Raw genomic sequence first — 12913 nt, 5'->3', positions numbered from 1 at the left:
TTTATTTTATTTAAGAATTACGTTGCAATTAGGCAATTGTCCTGGTGGCAACAGTACTCCTCTGGTGGCAACAGTACTCCTCTGGTGGGCCGTAGATACAAGCACGTAGGATGGAGGAGTACGAAGTGTGATCGGAGGAGAAATTTTGTGAAAAATTGACAAAGTTTTCTCTAATACAAGGAAGTTCAAGTGGTGGTCCAAGATGTGAAAAGTCAATGCCCGAAATTAAGAGCAGGATTCACTGATTCTTAAAGGGGAGAATTTAGTCAAATCTTCAGGAAAATTCATTTAACAGTTAAAAATAGCACCTTTATGGTAAAATAATATCTGAAGAAAAACATATTTTCATTCGGGTCGTGGTTGGAATCCAATGCTTCATTAATTGGACATTTAGCAACAATTTAAAGTGTAACCCCAAAAAGGCCATGGAACATTACTCTTTAGTTGAATAGATTTGCATTATGACTGAAACATTTTATATGCGATATTTTATTTTATGATTTATATATCGATTTTTATTTGTCGCTATCAGTGAAATTTCTTATTTTGGCCATCCCCTATGGTTTTTATTGAACTCAAAGCCAAATTAGTTTCCAAATGAAATCATCCTTTTGGTCACAGTTATTTATTATTATGAAATAGTGGGCATTTTTTGTTGTTATGAAATGAATTATTCCTTCCGTTTGTTCCTTGGGTTACAATTCAACGATTTACGGTAAATTACTGAACGCCGATTGTTATAATAATATGATATTAGATAAGACGCATAGGGCAAGTAAACTTGATGATTTTTAAAACAAATTTGAGTTACAAAATTAGTAATGACCACGACTATAATTAATTGTTAAATTCAGGGGCAGAATGAACACTCTTGTCATTGTTTCAAAGATTTGTGGGCATTTGGTAATAATGATGTATTTTAATGCGATGAATGTATTCTGAAAACCTGAAATATTAGCTATTATAAACATTTCTTGCGTTGATTTTGAGTAAATTTTTCATCTCTGTGTAGTTGTGTAGATATACCAGATGGCACAATACTTATGTATTCATTGTTCCTCTTTATGGATGTACTTCTTATTAGCCATAGCTAGATGAGAGTGTGCACATATATTTTTCAAAATAAAACACTTTACCAAATAAATACTTAAATTGATTCTTACGCATTTAAAATTTGAATTACACAATACTTTTTTGAAGTACTATGTATCTACTCTGTTTCATTTTTTTGGCATAAAAATATTTGTCACTGTAAAAATCTACACTGAATTCTAATGTTCATAAGGTTAATATGCAATCCGAGATACAAGGATTAGATAGACCGATGCCACGTCGTCAAATATTTAGAAATTAAAACATGTAGGTATTTCAAGATTTTTTGTACGTTATCACCTTAAATATAACTTGACTGGCTGACTGATAGTAATAATATTTTTCTTCTATCATAAAAAAATAACTATTCTTTCATGCGAAAATACAATTTTGATCAGCAAAACAATGTTTATAATGAATATGAATATATTTGCAACTTTCTTCGTGTATCATAAAATTTCAAATTCATTTTCTCAGCATAAAAAGCATGGCAGAAAAATTTCTAGAGGTTAATACTCTACCATATGTAGATTATTATAAAAGTGGTATATAAATAGAGAAATTCGGTGGCATTTTTTCGAATGATGGAGAAATAAGACAGCATAGGACATTGGGAGACAACGTGGATGCAGGACGGCGTGGACGTAGACGGTTGCATCCATTGGCTCAAGGAGTGTCGGAATTAAGATATGGGGAACGGAGTCGGTGATGCGGGATTGCTTTGAGATGAGTTGAGTTGGAGAGAGAACCGAAGGTTCGGGAGGGATACGACGGGAACGAGAAAGGGTAATTGGGGTAAAGAGACAGGGGAGCGGAATTAACGCGAAGCGAAGTCGCAGCGAAGGGAGAGAGATATGATGCATGATAAGGGAGACAGCGAATAATGCGAATTATTTCTGGGAAACCGTGAAAGACTCTTGCTCATAATACTCGAGCGAGTGGGGGATTGGATTAGCATTAAAAGGCATCCTCATCTATTTTTTCCGTCCCTATATTTCGCGATAACCATGTTTGTTAGCTCTTTAGCAAAGGCCTCGGGCAGCAATAACATGGCTTGTTTCTCATTTGCGTTCGGCCTAGTAAGTATGAGTCCATCAACGTTTGCGAAATGTATAAGCAAGATGAATATTTTCATTTGACCAGGCCTGTATAAATATTATTTCTCACTAAAATGTGCATAGCCGCAGATAACCTATCGTATTCGTTTTTTTATTTCAGAGTTTTATAGTTTGCCGATGAGAAATCTTTATTGAGCAATTCGTATTTTCACAGTTTGAAAAAGTGAGCCAATGCCAATAACTTTCCTTAATGATATGGTATAATGGATAATGGTACTTTGGCGAATTATATTGGTTAAATGGAACATTGATAGTTTAGGAGAATACGTATATTTTTTATTATTAATTTATTCATATATTCAGTGCATACGCAGTAAACAACTGTGACTTTTCTAAATATACACATAATAATCTATAGTGTTGCCTTGATTATTCCCAGATGATGAATTAATTGACACTCGAAAACATGAATAGTCTTTAGGTAGAACAGCTGCTATTTATTAATATGTCATTCTTCGCGGTTAATCAATGGGTAGGGGGAAAAAATCATGTATGTGCTAAGGACTGAAGGAGACACATGCAGGACGGCATTACGAGAGATTTCGAGACAAGGGAAAACGCCGTTAGGCTGGAGAGCAAGGGAAGACCTGACAAATAGCGATGAGGGGAAAATCGGAGCAAGAACTAGAGTTTGCGATGGGGACCATAGACAATGAGAAACAGGCGAGGAGGGTGGGAGTTTAAGGGTGGCGTGAGGGAGGGAACAGAAGAGGTTTTGTTAAGCACGGGGGAAGAGAGGAGTCATTCATCCTTCCGAACCAACCTAAGACTATCTCTCCTGTCTCCTCTCTCTCTTTCGCCCTTCTTATGTCTAAGAACCATCTGCGGTACCGATTCACTCGGTATTGTACGTGACATGGAAGGAGCGGAGGAAACGAGCAGATGGGGAGGGAGACTTTTAGTCAAAGGAGAGAGCGGGGGGAGAAGTGAGGAACGTAGGGCGAGGGGAGGGAAGAGAAGGTTCGATAAGGAAAGTTTGAGGGAGAAGGTAGGGAGGGGCGGGTGAGAGAAAAGAGAGAGAGAGATATGAGGGAGAGAGACGAGGGTGGATGAGAGGCTCAGGAGGGTCGAGGGGGTTGTGTGGGCGCAGAAAAAGAGGGAAGCTGTGGGACCGGGGTAGGGGGAAGTAGAAGACGAAGAAGAGGGGCGATCAGGGGAAAGACAGGGATAGGGACTTTGGCGTGACGTGAAGGAGATAGGACTAAGGGTAAGAGCGCACGGTGAGATTACGGGGAGAGTAGGGATTGGATGTGGGGGTGAGGTGGGGGGTTGCGGGAGGCCATGGGGGAGAGGCAGCGGATCGGCGGGAAGACAGGAGGCTGCGGGGGGAGGGGTGGTCTCGGCGCTGTAATGGTGGCCGTCTTTGCTGAGGTGGGAGAGTCGGGCGGAGCGAGGTCGCGGGGCTGCTGCTGCGGAAGAGAGGAAGGACTTGGGAGTGGATGGAGAGTTTGGAGAATTAAGGGGGGCGGTCGGGAGGCGCGGGGGATGGAGGTTGCGGAGGGTTGGAGAGGGGGAGAGAAGAGGGTGCAGAAGAAGTGAGGGAGCACGGACGACATCTGCCAGTCGTTTCTGGAATCTGTCTCTGACAAGATACCACTCTGGAGAGAAGGGGCCTTCTTCCACTCACTCCTCCTCCCGCGACACTTCCTCTCTTCCCCTCCCTTCCAAGCACCCCGTCGTCCCACCACTTTACGAAGCTCTCCCTCTTCCTCTGCTCTTCTCTTCTCTCCCAATTTTTATACATACGAATGGATCTACATATATATATATATATATATATATATATATATATATATATATATATATATATATATGCACACACACACACACACACAAACACACACATATATATGTATATATATGTGTGTGTGTGTGTGTGTGTGTGTGTATGTCTGTGTATATATATACACACGCACACATTTATACACACACATACCCACACACACATACATATATATATATATACATGCACACACATGATCTTATACACCCACACATATCTTTGCGCATTCCACTCTCCTCCCTACTATATGCCACCTTTTTACCTTCCCTCTTCCATTCCGCCTCCTCCCACTCTAACAGCTATCGTCTCCGGAGAACTCTTTCTCTCCCTGCTCACTCCTGTCTCACTACTTTGCCACTGCTTCGTGTGTCCCATCCTCATCCTCCTCTGCTCTCACCTCCAAATCGCCGTCGGCGGCGGGGTCTTTCCCCCCTCCTCCCCGGCTTTTCCATGCGTCTAGAGTATAGGTTCAATACCAACTAGGCTCGAGGGTTTTCTAAACATCCAAACGTTGTCCAAATATGCGGAAGTCTCATTCACAAGAGACTCTCCAACTTAACCTTCCCCATTCTCCTGCGACCCTCTAATTCAATACTTGTCCGAGGGGTATTTCATCGGAGAAACGGCTTTATTTGAGAGATGGATATAATAAGAGGTCTGCATTTCAAAAGTACTGACACATGTTTGATCTGTTTCAATGGAGTTTAGATTTCTTACTTTCCACTCTATTTTGGAATGTTTAATTAATTGCTCTTCTTGCCTATCTTAGAGATGAATTGTTGCAAGAATTTTTATGAATTGCCTAGCAAATATGAAATACTTCTAAATTAATGGCCTTCATTTTTGATTAATGCTACTTATACCAGGAAAATAATTACATAATTGACTGTCTTAAATATCTTTAAAATTTAATTAAAAAAAAGATCAATTTCATCTCTCACTGACTGAACTATAGATGTACTATATGTATCACTTAGATGAAGAATTATTATTTTCTTGTTAAACCATGAGCTAACTTTAGCCACGCATAATTTTTCTTCCCCAATATTTTTCCCTTCTTTCATTCATGCCTGAGCAGTGTATATGTCATCTTCCCTCTGTTTTGGATCGACCTTACCGAGTATTTTTCGTTCTTTCCCTTGCTCGGGAGAAGTACGATTTTATTTGGGAGTTTCTGTTAACATTCGTCTCGGTTATATTCTTCAAATCTAATGTAGCTCGTTCTAAATATGTTACATCCACCTGGACTACATGCTTTACCTCTCTAGATCCACATGTTTCCTTGGAGCCACTGTCTGTCGGAGTGTCCCCTTCAGCCACATCCCTACCGCCTGTCTACTCGCACTCATCCAATTCTCCATCGCTCCTCTCCCTTTCCAGGGTCTCTCTTCGACATCTCCTCTCCACCAACTCTCCCTTGCCTTTCATCCCGTAACTTTCCTCTTCTCCCTACAACACACACACCCTCAGGTACCATCTTATCAATCTCCCTCAAATACCCTCCCCCCTCTGCCCCCCTACTCTTCCCGACAACCACCACCTCTGTATCCCTCTCTGCTTTCCTTAAAAGTCCGTCAGTTACTCTCTTCGTTCTCTACCCATTCCTCCCAAGGATATTCCGGTCTCCCTCCCGTTGGTAGTAGGTTTTCTAACTCTCCCACACTTCTACGCTCTCAATACCGCATTCTAACTCCCCCTTTAACTCATTTCTACTTAACTCTCCTCTTTATGCTCCCTTTCCTTCTCACCCTTTCCATCCCCCTTTCCTCCATCCCTCTTCATACCTTCTGCCCTCTCTTCATCTCCACTTCCTCCCTCCCCTCCCGCAACTCCCTACAAACTCACCGCCCGTTGCGAAATTTCCATCCCATGCCGCAAGGGTGTTTGGGGATGAGGGCCGGGTGTGAGGGAGGGAATTTTAAGAGGGGCGCGGGAGGGAGCCGAGGATAGGAGGAGGTTGGGAACTGTTTTTTGGTTGGGGACGGAATGGATGGAAACGTTAGGGTAAGGGGAGGGGCGGGCGGGTGAAGAGGAGGCAAGACCCGGAGATGGAAGGCCCAAAGACAGGAGAGGATGGTTTCTTAGAGGGGAGCGGTAGAGGGAGGAAAAACAAGGGTGAAAGCATTGGCGAGGGGTGGGGATCGAGGGATGTACTCGAGTTGGCAGGTTTGGAGAAATTGAAGGGCGGATGGAGGATAGAGTGGAAGAGCGATTCCAGGATGCAGGAAAGGTCTCTAGCTATTGGAGGGATTCGGTGTGACGTGCAGTGCGCACTTGCTCAGCTTAAAGAACCAAGTTTCAAATAGAAAATTATAAATTGCTGCTACGAATTTGGTTCCTTTTTTGTCTACAATACTGATGATATTTTAGTTTTCTATTTATCAATTCCCCAAAGACAGATAAATCGATTCTCTTGCGGGAAGAAAATTACATTTAACGTGATATTATTGCTGTGATTAAAGGATGGTCGAAAATAAAATTCCACCATCTTAATTAATAATTAGTTCTCCCGATTGTTGACGTGTCTATTATTGATAAAAAGCCACTGCATCACTTTTCATGCTCAAAAATCTTATGTTCACTGAATTTTCGCTTCCCTTACTAAGATAAACTTATATGTTACCAGCGGATTCACAGGTTTTTGCTGCTCTGAATTCCTAAAGTTTTACTTTCATCATTCATCGAATAGATACTTGTTAATGATATTAACTCCATGGCACAATTCATTTATTTTTTCTGAGAGTTTCGAAGATTCATACGACGCCTGCTGTAGAATTTAGACCAACTCACGAAAGTGTATCATTTCTAAGGCAAGCAAATTTAATGGCCATGTACAGCACATATAAGGGGTTCTACTTTCTTTTTATTTTATTACTTGAAATTATTGCTGATTTTTACATTTTGATCACCTTTTCCAGTATTAAGTATATAGAGAAGCTAGGGACTAATTTCCGATGCATGAGGTGGTTTATTTCCTTAACGAAGTATAATGTGAATTAGTGATTAATAAGAAATTTTTGTTTGGTCTAAAAAAATAAGGCCTTCAAGAGTTGGTTGATATCAGGGTACCGCAAATGAATAGTAGTGAAAAGGAATCTGAATTTCGGTGGTAGGAAAGTTTCTTTTTGGTACCCCAAAGAATCCAACGAGCCTGCTCAGGGTAGCCTATTATGTAAGAAAATGGGCCTTTGTGATTGGGCGCCTCTTTATTCACTGCTCGAAGGTTTTACCATGATAATAATTTTTTTCTTGAAAAACCATTATTTAGTGAATGTCAGCAGCAACCACCGTACTGAAGCTAAAGCTTCCTCTCTCTTATGAACGCCTTTTACGAGCCAGGTTTCTCTCCCGGTCTGCAGATGTATCCAGTAAGATGCGAGGCAAACGGCGCAATGGCACTGGGCGAGAGAGTATGGTGGGTCGGCCGGTAGTGAAGGGACTGCGCGGGGACAAGAAGTGGGAGTGGCTATACCGGGTGTAGCAAGAGGGAATTGCCGAGAGGGTATGGGAGGATGGGGAAGGGGAGGGAGAGCGGAGTAAAGCACATACACGGACGGGGAGAGTGAGTTTAGGAGCGGAAAGGGGAGGGCGACAAGAGGACATGAGGGAGGAGGAGGGCGTGGGGGTGGTGGCAGAAGGGGTGAGTGTTTTTGCAAGCGGCGGGAAGCGAGGTAAGCGCGCAAGAGGGAGCGCCGGGGAGAGGAAAGGATTCATGAAAGGGACGAAACATGGGGAGGTTTTTAGGGTAGGAAGGGTTGGAGGAAATATTTAAGGAGGGAGGCGGGGTTTGACGGACGAATGTCGAGAAGAGGGAGAGAGGTGGAGAGTGAACTAGCGTAGGAGGTAAAGCCGGTTCAAAGGAAACGATAAGCGAAGAGACCTAGAAGAGCGAGGGGGAGCAGTGCGAGGGTCTGCGTGGGCGGGCTGTCGGGAGGTTGCGGGTGAATGGGCCGGGATGGAAAGCGGAGGAACCCCTGAGTTTTATGTAGGAGCGGTGGTGGAGGGGAAGGGGGGAATAGGAGGGTGGGTTGGGCGGCGTGTGTTTGGATGGGAGAGGGTGGATGGTGGGAGATGTGGCGTGAGCTGCGGAGATACCGGCGTGTAGGAGGGCAGAGCAGAGTTTTGAGGGATCCCAAGGGAAGAGAAGGGGAGGAGGAAGTGGCTCGGTGTGGGGGGATGGGTTTTCAGGAGGAACTGGGTAAAAGGAAGGAGAGTGGGGAGGGAAGTCGGAGAAGAGGGGGAGGGTTGGTTGGGGGTTGCCTGAAAGATTAGGAAGAGGGAGGGGAAAGTGCACGCGTTTGGGAGTGGCGGTAAGGAAGAGCTGGAATGACGTGTTTATGTTAAACTTAGCAGTGAGGGTGGCGATTACGAAGAGTGGGAGAGGAGGGGGCTCTTTGAAGGGAGGTGGAGAATGTAGCGGCGGTTTTGAGTGATGGCGGAGGAGGAGAGGGCGTGGAGGAAGGATGGGGGGGATGGCGAAGAGTGAGGGAGGGTCGAGGGAGACAAAAGAGAAAGGGCGACTCACTGGCAGTGTATGGCGATTTCTTCTCTTTTGTCAGTATTCTGCGTGACAGACTGACGAATATAGATGTTGGTTGTTTGATATAACATGTATTTTCGAGGCCTGCTTATGTTTTTCTTAAGAAACTGGTAATATTTAAATAGCCAACTTCCAGGCCCTTAAAAAAACTTGATGTAGAATTAAATAGTTTTATGCCCTGGCCGTGGTTAATGAAACTAGCCGTTTTGATTTAAAAAATGAAAGTATTTACTTATTTTTCAAAACTCGTTATAGTTTCGAATACAAATCATAATTTTTCTTCAACATCAGTCGCAATAATAGAGTCAAGATAGACACTTTATCTGTTGCAAGTGAAAATGTGGTGAGAAACAATATATAAAATTTGTTGTTAGGATGTGTCATAATGCTGGATGAGTAATTTTGTAGCTTCTCTTAAAGTGAATATTGTAAAAATGCTTTTCGTCTGATCTATTTATCAAAGATATCATCACATTGATGCCACATGCATTGATCAAAGTATTTCAATTCGGAAATTTGAATGTTATCCTGAGTGATTAAATTTTAAGTCTCTTACCTGAACATAAATATTGGCTATATTTAGTGGACGGAAATCATTAATTAACTTAGTTACTTGTAGCTTTTAATTAAATGTTCCGTTAGAGAAGGCTTTCCGACAATTGAACACTTAGTAACACACATAGGCATGTTTTATTCATAGAAAAATGGCATTTAATACGTAAAAGAGTATTTCCCATTCTAAATCGAACTTCTCTTGAATTTTGACCTCATGTCATACATTCGTAGTTCCCCCATTATTTCTGTTTCCGAATTCACATAAAGTAGTGATACACAATCCAATTTAATACTATTCGTTGGATTCCGTCTCGTAAGATCTTCTCAAAAAATTTCATTTCCCGATGTATGATTTAGTAGCATCGCTTAACTTCCCAGAACTTCATTAAATATATGTATATATATGTTTTCCTTATATCTGAAATTCATACACCGGGGTGGGGGGGGCCAGATCCTTTCCCTATGCCGGTTATGGTTTTTCAGGAAGATCTGGTACCCGAAAAATCGCATAGCTTGGGTGTAGCTGCAGGTGCTCAGAGAGGCTTGCCCAGGAATCAAACCCGATCCCTCCAGTCAGTAGTCCAACGCTCTACCCATGGACTTCCGCGAGCCATATATATATATATATATATATATATATATATATATATATATATAGTATATATATTATATATATATATACACATTCAAACACGAAATCCCGCCAAACGGCGAATAAATACTCATATATACAGAAACATATATAAGGAAAAGGGATAGGAACACGTATAAAGGACGAACACAATAGAGGTGGGGAAGGCGGAATCGAACGGATCACAAGAGTAAAAATATATCCTCAACCGGGACTCGAACACCGGATCTTTCCACTTGCCGGGCGGATGCTCTTAACCTATGCTATATATATATGATGCTATATATATATATACACACACACACACATATATATATATATATATATATATATATATATATATATATATATATATATATACTGTACTGTTCTATTGCTGGTTATACACGGAGGATATAGTTAACAATTTGGTTTTTTGTTAGTTTAGGGTAAACGTCATGCATTCCAGTGGCTTGTGAAATTCACATATTCACACCTGGGTGTGCTGCCTAGGTAGACCTGGTATGGTAAATTCATACAGCTAATGTGAAGCTCAGGGGACGCAGAGGTGTCACCCGGAGTTGAACCTGAGCCTTCCACTTAGTAGCCCAGTCACCTACTCATTAGGCTGCCACGTGATGTATACATACATGTATGTTTAAGTTAATTTTGAAAGGAACACAAAAGAATCAGATAAGAATTACCATGAAACTTACGGTTCGGGGCCAGGAGGCAACCCCTTCGTCAGAGGAAAAAGAATTTGATAATTCTTCTTCTTACGAGGAGGGGTCGACTTCTGTGCCCGAAGCGTGTATCGTCCGTGAATTTCATGACAATCTTTTTCTAATTCCTTTAATCCCTTGATAAAAAAAATAATTTCAGTGACCCTGTAGGAATAGTGCTTCTTTTTAGCATGTGTGTGCGTGTATGACACATTCGACATACATCGACATAAATGCACCGCGATCCACCAATAAGGTGTGTGGCAGGCGGTGCCAGTACCAGGTGGGAAGAGTAAGTGATAAGGGAGGATATTTGAGAGGAAGAGGAAAGGGAAAGGAAAAATCTGAGAATTAAGGTGCAAATTTGTATACATGCTATAGGAAGACGTAATCAAAAACAAGGGTTAATTCACCTTACAGATTAGTTATTTTTAATGAAAAAAATTGAGCAAAATGAACCGCAGTCATGTATACGACAAACCTCCACCATAACAAGATAGGTCAAGCAGAATTGAAAAGTAAGAAGGGAAAACTCTACCATCACATGGACATGCAATACATAGTCTCCGCCCCTAGGGTCACAGGTGTGTTATGGTGGTTCCCTGTATAGTGTGTTTTTGGGTGAAATGCTCTTCCTCCGAGAATATTGTTTGACAGTGTTATGCAGTATCTGTATTTACGTGTGCCATGGTATTGATAAATTCATAGGAATATAATAGCGACAAAAGAGCGAATTGTAAACTATTTTGTAGTGCATTAGTAATGAATGCTATTAAATATTTAGGGAATACCGCTATGGTTATCAAAAGTTTTAAAGTATTTTTTTAAGAAAACAGTCATCTATTTTCAATGCTATTAATAATTGTAAAATAGAAAGAAAATACTCGGATTCGATATCTATCTCTAGTAAAACGAGCAAAGTGTAATCCCGCCAGGGTGTAATAAAAGTAACTTCACGGTCTTATCTTTAGTTACATGCATTATAACATTTTTAACTTACCCACATGTAAATATATATATATATATATATATATATATATATATACACTAGCATTTAACATGAACATGTGCCTACGAATATACTATATGTCTACGCATTACTTAATCTTGTCCTCGCTTGCAATTCTAATGTCTCTACAATTATTATTCTAACTTTGCTTTCTTAATATTATGATTCCTGATTTTCCGGGTAAAAAATGAGTATATGTATCCATCTATACTGGAATCTATCTCCCTTACCTCATCTTTGTGGTCTACCTAACCTACCCAAAGAGCATGGGGCCATAATAATACCTCTTGTGTCATTTTTAAACTCGTGTGCTCTGAACCTTGCTAAAAGTCTAAGTATGGATTGGTCTCTTCGCATCTCAAGCAGCTCCCAGGCTAATTTGTTCAAAAGAGCTGTCACACTCGTCTTCTTATTATGACAATTTTTGACGAATCCGGCAGATTTTCTTTGCATTTTATCTATTTTTTTAGAAACACGTCCGCATAGATTATTAAGGGGAAACTGTAGTGGGAATTTAAAGGATATATTAATAGATATAGTAAGAAACCGAAGTCACTTTAGAAATATTGAAAACATTGAATTTACAAGTCGGAGCAAAGTTAAACACTGCAAAGCTGTTAGGTATACTTTCAGGTGCATGTGTATGTAAGATGTAGTTTGAGTGTTTGCATGTGTGTGGGGTGCAAGTGTTCATGCATGAATGTATGCCATGTTTTTTTTGTGGATGTATGATTTTGTGGTTATTGCATGCGGTTTTTTTTTCTTTTCTAAATTACGGGTGGTGTCCTAACACCCCCCGCCACACGCCCTTGCGGCGGCTTGCGGGGTATTAAGTAGATGCAGACATCTTGTGGTTATATTATTTAAATGAAATTATTTCTGCTTAAATTTACGTAAATACTTGCACATGAATTAAATATGCGCACTTATCGGTCATATGTTCCGTGAAAAGCACAACCATGTTTTAAATTACTCCTTGGTTGCAATCGTAGTGTTTTGGGTTAATAATTAAATATTAATGTCGCGGAATATTTCAATGAATTGAATGAAAAGAAGACCCCTATAGTAGCTTGCTACATTTTTGAAATATTTTCCAATCAGAGATAATTGATATCAAATGATTATTATCCGACATAAAAACTCGATATTTGACCTTTTCATAGATAGAAATTAATCAAGATTTACACGACTGGGATAAAACTTTCTCATAATATCATTGTCATTTAAATTCCATTTTTCTGGGCGTGCCAAATTCAGTTGCTTACATTTATTTGCTTAGAAAACACATGATGTCTGACTGTCATGTATGACCTTTTTATGCCCTAGGCCTCACTGGGTGGAAATTATGATTGCGACCTATTTTCTCTCCTAAAGTCTAATGGACTTCCGTTTCTGTAACAATATATTAGATACTCATTTTAAAGACATCGCGTACTCTTCTAAGACAATTTTTTGTAGCTTATGTCTGCTCATATCTGAGGTTT

This window comes from Hetaerina americana, unplaced genomic scaffold (assembly GCF_022747635.1).
Source record: "Hetaerina americana unplaced genomic scaffold, ioHetAmer1.1.p SCAF_2, whole genome shotgun sequence".
Lineage (NCBI taxonomy): Eukaryota > Metazoa > Arthropoda > Insecta > Odonata > Calopterygidae > Hetaerina > Hetaerina americana.
This window is presented reverse-complemented; position numbering follows the sequence as displayed.